This window comes from Musca domestica, unplaced genomic scaffold, assembly GCF_030504385.1.
Source record: "Musca domestica strain aabys unplaced genomic scaffold, Musca_domestica.polishedcontigs.V.1.1 30, whole genome shotgun sequence".
Taxonomy (NCBI): domain Eukaryota; kingdom Metazoa; phylum Arthropoda; class Insecta; order Diptera; family Muscidae; genus Musca; species Musca domestica.
The window spans coordinates 5,014,878-5,024,643 of record NW_026712300.1 but is presented as its reverse complement, the minus strand read 5'-3'; positions in this window follow the sequence as shown (position 1 = coordinate 5,024,643).

The following is a 9,766-nucleotide window of genomic DNA, read 5'->3' as shown; positions in this document are numbered from 1 at the left end:
AAAAAACAAGGGAACTGATGAGGATTGGTGGCTCTTTCCGAAACCTAGGTATTCCCTGCCTTACCCCCTGGTAAACATTACCATCGTTCTCCACTAATAAACAAACGTTGTTTTTATAAAAACAACAATAAAGGGATAAGCCTGACCATTTTGCAACAACAAAATACTACGGTATCCCGAACAAACAAGCCACACTGTTATTGGCTTTTATAAAATAAAATCCTCCTGTTATAGGATACTAAGCGATTTTAAGTAAAAATTTTGAAACTTTTGTTCGACAACCCAACACACATTTTTTCCTTCGTTGAAAATTTTTTTTTTTGAATTCTCAGAAATTTTTTGGAATTTTCAACTTCTCTTTGAATATCAAACTAGACTCTCGTGATTTTTTGGAAAAAAAATCGTTTATTGCAGCAATACATCTCTGGTAGTTTCTGTTTTTGCAATTCTAGTTTACACACATAAAAAGAAAATATTTGAAATTTTAAAAAAATGTTGAAGTTCTTGAATGGAAACGAAATATAATTTGACGCAAACCAATAAGATAAGATCGTTTTCGTCGACAAAAATTGGAGAGAGAAACTTATCCTCATTTTAAAAATAAAAATTTGGATAAAAGTTTAAATTCTAAACCAAGCTAGTCCTTTTCATTGGGCAACTTTTCTTTTTTGTAACAAAACAAAAATTTCGTAAAGGTTAACGCTCAGCTCTCAAAATGGATAAAACGTTAAGCGATAAATTCACAAATTGCGTCAACGATCTTCTGGATTATATTTCAATTTTTTCAATAACCAAACCTGATGACACGGTACATACATTGGAAACAACACGAATGGAGTTAGGCTCTGCATGCGACCAGGTCAAGAGAGCCTACATAGACTATCGGGAGTATGTTCCAGAAGAGGAAGGAAAGCCGATCGATAAAAATAAACTGAGGAAGCACTATGTGGATACCAGGGGATCGTACAAAAAAGCGCTGAGTTCAATAAATGGACAAATTCAAAATCTTTAGGATGAAAAGACACAGGAAAAAATGAAAAGAGAGTCAGAGATGTCACAACAAGGAAGGGAAGTTGGTTATACTAATGTATCGTGACAACCTCCTTGCGATACAGACACTTTTAAAGGTGGTTACAGAGAATGGCCTACCTTCAGAGATCTATTTTCAGCAATTTATATAACAACTCAAAATTAAGCAATGTCGAAAAATTATTCCATTTAACGCAAAAGACAGCAGGAGAAGCTAGAGAAATTATTTCACATGTCCCACTAACTAATGATGGATTTACATTAGTATGGAAAAATCTCACAGATCGTTACGAAAATAAACGAATGCAAATTAATAAAGAAATCAAGACACTTTTTAATCTACCTGGAATTTCTACTGAATCAAGTCACACTATACAAAAACTACAACGCACTGTTAATAGCAGCATTCAGACACTGGGGATGCTTGATGTCGATGTTAAAGAATGGGATACGATTTTAATATACATTTGTTCAACAAAATTACCTAGAGGCTTTTTAGAAGACTTCGAGAACTCATTAAGCGATTGTAAACAAATTCCAAAATGGGAACAGTTTGACGCTTTCTTAACAAACAAATTCAAAACTTTGTAATTAGTTGTAAATATAAAGCCCTCTACATCGAAATTTGCTCAACAAAAACCGAATAGCAATTGCACGCCTAGATTTTTGAAAACTTTTCAAACAAATGTCTCAAAAAATAAAAACAACTTTGGAGGAAGACCTACTAATGTAATATTACCTCAACAAAATAAACCGAAAAATGCTCAAACTTGTCAAGACTGTAAATCAAATCATTTCATAAGAGATTGCAGCGAATTTTTCAAAAAGAGTGTGAATGACAGAATTCACATCGTGAAAACTTCACACTTATCCTACAATTGCTTGTCATCAAATCACGGAGTAAAGGATTGCAAAAGTTGCTTTGGCTGCCGTATTTGTACTATGAAACAAAATACTTTGTTACACAAGGGAACGGAAACCCAAACAACTAACTCATACTTAGCTCGAGTGGAAGCACGACCTAGTACTAGTGCTGTTGCTCTTACAAATCAAATACAGTCCACTACAAAGCTAGAACCAACTACTATTACTACTTTGACCCTCCAAGATAAGCAAATTTGTGAGCGACAATCTGGAGGAACACTACTCTTCACAGCAATAGTACAAATTGAAACCAAAGGACAACTTTATGATGCCCGAGCTCTAATAGACTCAGGATCACAATCCACCTTTATTTCGGAAAAGATGAAAAACTTTTTGAAGTTACCTACACGGAATAACTTAGTTCATGTCACTGGCTTAAGTCAATTTGTTTCTGAGACTTCAACGAAATCTTGATTGTTTACTATGAGATCCAAATACGATCCTAGCTTTAAACTGGAAGTCTGGGCTCCAGTTTTAAAGAACTTACCTGCAAATTTACTATCACAAAACTTAGATGAATCTCAACTTCGAGATGTAACAGTATTAGAACTGGCTGACCCTAAATTTAACGTCAGTCAACCAATCGATTTACTTATTGGAATGGACATTGGACCATTAATATTTACAATTGGAACTCCAATAAAAATATGTGGATCAATTTTAACTCAAAAAACCAAATTTGGATGGATAGTTGGAGGACCCATACCAGGCAGCATCCTTCAACAAAAACAATTATCACTTCTAAACACAACTTCAATGGAGAAAGTACTTACACGTTTTTGGGAGGTGGAAGAGACCCCTAAAAAAGTTTTACGGTCAGAAGAAGACCAGTTTTGTGAACAAAACTACACTGAGACAACAATACGAAACAAAGATGGAATATATGTGTTGACTCTCCCATTCAAAAAATGCGAAGAACTGGGGAATTCCCGAAACATCGCCCTAGCTCAATTCTACAGAATGGAGAAAAAATTTATGAAAACACCCCAGATAAAAGAACAATATGATGCCTCTATATTTGAATACTTAAAACTTGGTCATATGAGGAAAATCAATCCGGATGAAATAGATAAAAAGCAAAATTATTATCTACCACATCACGCTGTGATAAAACCCGATCGACTCACAACAAAGTTAAGAGTCGTATTTAATGCTTCTTGTCCTACATCAAACAAGACAAGTCTAAATGACTTACTATATCCTGGACCCATTTTACAACAGGATTTAGTATTGCAAATTTTGAAATGGAGATTCTTCAAATATGCCTTCAATGCAGATATAACAAAGATGTATCGTCAAACACTTTTGGATTCAAAGCAAACAAAGTATCAAAGAATTCTAATAAGAAAGTCTCCGGAAAACCCAGTAGAGGATTATGAGCTGCTAACAGTTACATTTGGAGTGAACAGCGCACCATATTTAGCATTGAGAACTCTTCTTAAACTAGCAAACGGTGTAAAAGAATCATACACTAGAGCCGCAAATATAATTTTGAATAATTTATATGTTGATGATGTATTAGCTGGCGGCCACACTGAAGATGAATCAATAAAAGCTCGAAAGGAATTAACTGCCACTTTAGACTCTGCTGGTTTTACACTAATGAAATGGGCGTCAAATAATCACAAAATAATACTAGATATTCCACATGAACATTTGCTACCACTCAATTGGCTAGACATTTCCGAAGATGCGTCAACTAAGACCCTTGGAATTCGATGGAATATCTCAAGCGATTATTTTTCCTTCACACCACCTTCAATGGAAAATAAAAATATATCTTCAAAAGGAGAAGTTTTATCAACTATAGCTAAATTGTTTGACCCATGTGGATGGCTGGCACCTGTGGTCGTCGTACCTAAGTTAATAATGCAACAAATCTGGGTAGACAAAATTGATTGGGATGATCAATTAAAGCCAATAACTCAAATGAACTGGAACAATTTTGTCAAAAATAGCAAAGATATTGAATATCTCAGAGATTCATGGATTTTGTGACGCGTCGGAAAGCGGGTATGGAGCCACTCTATATATTAGGGTCTAAAATACTGACCATAAGACACATACATTCTTATTAGCGGCAAAGACTCATGTCGCTCCTATTAAAAAATTATCAATACCCAGACTCGAGTTATGCGGGGCAGTATTACTATCAAAATTAGCAAAATCCATTGTAATAGCCTAAAAATATCAAAATATTCGACACAATTTTGGACCGATTCTACCATCGTATTAGCATGGTTAAAAAAGCCTCCTTGTTATTGGAGCACATTTGATGGAAATAGAGTCTCGAGATTTCGGATAATGTTGGACAAGAAAAGTGGAGACATGTTGATTCGGAAAATAATCCAGCTGATATTGCGAGCCGTGGATGTTCGCCTGCAGAACTCAAGACTAATGATCTCTGGTGGCAGGGACCTCTATGGCTCAGAAGGCCAAAAGACCGTTGGCCATCGTATGAAATCACAAATGACACAAATTTGGAAACCCAAACGGCAAAAGTTATGACTCTTTTCGCGGAAAGAGATGACCCTTTAAAAAATGTCTCCCCTTTATCTAAAGTTTATCGATCATACGCATATGCCCTAAGACTCTGGAAAAATACTGGAGCAAATAGACAACACCTTCGCACCTCATCAAACGACCTTACATCAGATGAAATCCAAGATGGAAAACGATCTTGCATAATTCGTACCCAGAAATTCGTATATGCAGACGAATACAATGCACTTATGAAAAAGACTCAAATTTCTCCATCAAGTCCTCTGTTGACACTCAACCCGTTTATAGACTCAAAGGGTATTATTAGAGTTAATGGACGATTGGTACAATCGCCAGCTCTTACGTATAGCGAACGTCACCCAATAACATTACCACATGGCGCAAAACTTAGCAAATTATTAGTCGAATTCACTCATAAGGTTACTTTAAACGGGGGTAATCAATTAATGACCCGAGCATTAAGGTCCGAATTCTGGATATTCGGACTCAAGTCGCTTATCAAAAAAACCCAAACTCAAATAATGGCTTCGCTACTGCCTGAACGTACTTTTCTGTCTCGACCCTTTACAAACACAGGGGTAGATTTTGCAGGACCCTTTAACGTTAAAAGTTACTCAGGAAGAGCCTGCTTTATTACAAAAGGCTACGTTTGCCTTTTTATCTGTTTCGCCTCTAAGGCTATACATTTAGAACCCACAAGCAATTTGTCGACATATGCCTTTCTAGCCGCCTTTTCTAGGTTTATTAGTCGGCGAGGTTGTCCGTCTTGTATATTTTCGGACAACGGAACTAACTTTGTGGGAGCGGTTGATCTACTAAAGCGAGATAGATTAGCTTTCATGAAGAATATTAAAACTAGCACGATTCAGAACAACTTCTCTCAAAATCTTACTTGGAAATTTATTCCTCCTGGTGCTCCGCACATGGGCGGCTTGTGGGAAGCTGGCGTCAAATCATTTAAAACTCATTTGCGAAAAAGTATCCCAAAAATTAATTTCACTTTTGAAGAATATACAACAATTCTAGGAAGAATTGAAGGCTGTCTTAATTCGCGACCCTTAAGTCGCGAATTATGACCTTGACCTTTTTCCTTTGACTCCTGGTCATTTCCTGATAGGAACATCTATTCTTACCCCAGCTGAACCAGACATTTCAGATACAGACTTAACCTTAGTCAATCATTGGAAAAGATTCAAAGTTATTTCGCAATATTTTTGTAACAGATGGAAGTTAGAATATCTTCACGAACTTCACAGAAGAACTAAGTGGAAATATGAAAAAGAGAACATCAAAGAAGGAGATTTAGTTGTCATAAAAGATGATAGATTGGCTCCGCATGAATGGAAGTTAGGTCGTACTGAAAAAACTTATCCATGTAGTGACGAAAATACCAGGGTTGTTGACATACGGACAGCAGGTGGCAACTTAAACAGACCCCTTTCAAAATTAGTCACATTGTTCTCCGACTGACTAGTTGGATTATTTTTTAAAAAAGAATTTAGTACTCGCCCTTTGTTTCTTTCAGATATGGCGGCCTATTTGCCTAACCATGACTACAGGTTGGAAGCAAGAGAAGAGCATATGTCCCAAAACGGAAGCAGGAATCGGCAGCCCAACAGAGCAGGGTCAAGACAAATTTCCCGTAGCCGATCGAATCAACGCGACCCAAGAGATGAGTTGAGAGAAAGACCTCGACACTGGCAGTAGTCTTGCGGGCTGTGTCACCACCACCACCACCCCCTAAAATCTTGTTGCAGGTTCCTTGAGCTCACCCCGTACCAGAGATATGAGACACTTGAGAGAAGAAGCTATTGCCGCAATTGTTTGGCTCGCAGCCATTTGGCCCCAGACTGCCGCTCTCTCGTCACCTGTCGACACTGCGACTATCGCCATGACACCTTGATTCACGGTGCCCCTCAGTTAGACAACTCCCTCCATACTGCGATGGAATCTTGTCCTAGTCCCGACGGCCACCGTACGAGTGGTGGAGACGACTCAAGCTCTTGGTCGACGGTACGAGCTCTGGTAAATCAAGGCGCCGCAATGTCTCACATATCATATGCATCGTTTCAGCAGATGGGGTTCCGTTCCTTTAAATTTCTGGGGCAGAAGTTCACGACATTTAAAATTAAAGCCAGAAATCAAGGCTCCAGTTGGGCGCTTAAAGTACATGCGATCATAACTGATGAGTTACCTTATAGGCCGTACTGCGATCCAATATTATAAGACCCGACCAGAGACTTCACAGGTGGAAGTTTAGCCGATGTGGACCCTAGGAATAACACACCAATTGAAATTGAACTTGGAGCCGACACCTACTCAGCCATAATTCAAGAAGGCAAGACCTTTTCCGCCATCCGGGTATATGGGTACCAAACAAACCTGGGGTATGTGTTGACGGGTCCAATTCGCAATTTACCAGTCAACAGCCCGTACTGAAAGAAACACATACTTATCGTGGGGGCAGAGCATGTTCATGACTTGTGCGAACATTGCATTAGCAACGTAGTAACGTCGGCAAAAATTAACCGTTGGGGCTTTGGGTTTATAATATAGTAATTGTGGTATTTATACACAAACACATCCAAAGAGGCAACGGCTAATTCCATTCAGCAATATAAACAATTCCAACAGCAAAACCTGCAAGCTGGTTTTGCCATTGGATTTGTTTTTTGATTCCTTCAAGTTCAGTTCAATCGTGAATTTTAAAAACGCCGGAACATCTTCTCCCCCGTACTAAAGTGAAAACAAAACAGAATTTTAAAATTAAATTACCTAAAAACTTAAAACCCAAATTATAAACTACGAACTTAATACTAAAACTTACACACTAGTTAATAAATAAAATATTAAAAGTGAATACTTAGAAACTAAATTAAAATTGTGAAATAAATACAATAAAATTAAAAAAACGAAAAAACGAAAATAAATATAATAACTTAATACTAAAACCTACACACTAGTTAATAAATAAAATATTAAAAGTGAATACTTAAAAACTAAATTAAAATTGTGAAATAAATAGAATAAAATTAAAACTAAGACTAAAATTGAATTGTTTTACAAAACGAAAAATAAATAACTAAAACCTATATTGTATAAGAAAGATGAATTAAAAGATGAACGAAAATAAATATAATAAAATCAAAAATGTTAGCCACTTTTTTGAGTGACACATTTAGAGATGAGTGCATCGAAATTCCACGCATTGTAATGATATATAGAAATGCTTTTTGAATTGAAACGTCAGCAGTTGACAATTCCACTTGCCTTTGTTATGCATCAATAAATCATAAGAACAATCATTACAAGCATGTGGTTTAAAGTATGGAGGGTATATTAAGTTTGTCATTCCGTTTGTAACAGCTCGAAATATACATTTTAGACCACACAGAGTATATATATTCTTGATCAGCATAAAATTCTATGTCGATTTAGCGATGTCCGTCTGTCGAAATCACTCTAGCTTCCGAAGGAATTGAAGTAGATTGATAAAATTTTACGCAAATGTATATTATGTCTGCAGGACTTTTGGTATCGAAAATGGGCTATGTAGATCCACGTTTTGGTGTAGCCCCTATATAGCGGTGCCTCCCGAAATTCGGTATTTTCATGAGTTTTGCGACAATATTTATGTGAATTGTTTCAAATTTGGTATTTAAAGATCCAAATTGATACTACAGCCTAAGACAGAAAATTGTCTGTGCAGGTCCACTTCCTCGTATAGCCCCATTTAACGGTACTTCCCGATATTCGATACTTTGTTGATTTTAGCGACATTATTCAAATTGTCTCAATTTTGGTATTTGATGTTCGTCATGGATGCTACAGCTATGACAGGAGATTGTCTGTGCAGGTCCACGTCCTCGTATAGCCACATTTAAGAGTACCTCCGGATATACGGTTCTTTGTTGATTATAGCGACATTATTTACCGGAACTATTTCAAATTTAGTAATTGAAGTTCGTAATGAATACTACAGCCTATGACAAAAAATTGTCTGTGCATGTCCACGTCTTCGTATTGCCCCCATACAACGGAACCCCCGATATTCGGTATTTTGATGATTTTGGCGACATTATTCACTAGAATTGTTTCAAATTTTGTACTTGAAGTTTATAATGGATACTACAGCCTATGACAGAAAATTGTCTCTACAGGTTCACGTCTTCGTATAGCCCCCATATAATGGAAACCCCGAAATTCGGTATTTTTATGATTTTGGCGACATTTTTCACCGGAATTGTTTCAAATTTGGTATTTGAAGTTCGTAATGGATACTACAGCCTGTAGCAGAAAATTGTCGATGCAGGTCTGGGTCTTCGCATAGCTACGATATAACAGTACCTCCTGATATTCGGTATTTTTATGATTTTAGCGACATTATTTACAATTTATTTCAAGTTTCGAATTTGAATATGGTTTACGTCGTAGATACCCCAATATAATGGCTATTTTCGGTATTTTTAAGATTTTAACAGAATTTTTAACGGATTTTATTTATTGAAAATTTCCAAATTCGATCCATATGGTCGAGGGTATTCAAAGTTCGGAACTTACTGTTTTTTAACCTGTTATCTACTACTAACACCAATTTGGAAGAAAATTGGCTAGAAAATATGACTTAAATCGTTAAAATGCCGATTTTCGGGATGTACTGTTGTATGGGTGCTACAGAAAAACGTGGACATATAAAGACAATGATCTGCCACCCAAGGTAGAACCCGTTACAAAGTCTCAATACTATATTTGGAACACTACTACGTGGCAAAGTAATATATGGTACGAAATTTGGTCTTTGGCATTACGCTTTGAAAACGCTGGAAATCCGAAATGAGAGACTTTGATGTTGTGTAAGACCAAATGAGAGTGTGATTGATAACTCAAGAAGTGTACCAAAATAACCAAAATGTATAAAATGTGATACCAGTTGGAGTTGTGTCAATGGATATACAAAAAAAAAGCTTAATGTATTGGTATAAGTACTATGTTTGTGAAACTGGGTTGATAATATGTAGTGGTTATGAAAATGTACACCAAGTGTAACAACTGTGCTAAATGGTATCAGCTTCTTTTATGGGCGAATATTGAAAAAGGAGAATTGTTAGCGTTCACGCCTAATCGTAAAGAACGTTTTTTTTATCAGTTCCCATCCCTTAAAATGGCTTGTTACAATCCCAACCAATCACTATTAATGTACAAATGCATGAATGTAATCGAAATAGAAAATTTTCAGTGATTTATCGCACACCTAGTTTAAATATCCGTTCGACAATAAAGGGATTAAACCTGACCATTTTGCAACAACAAA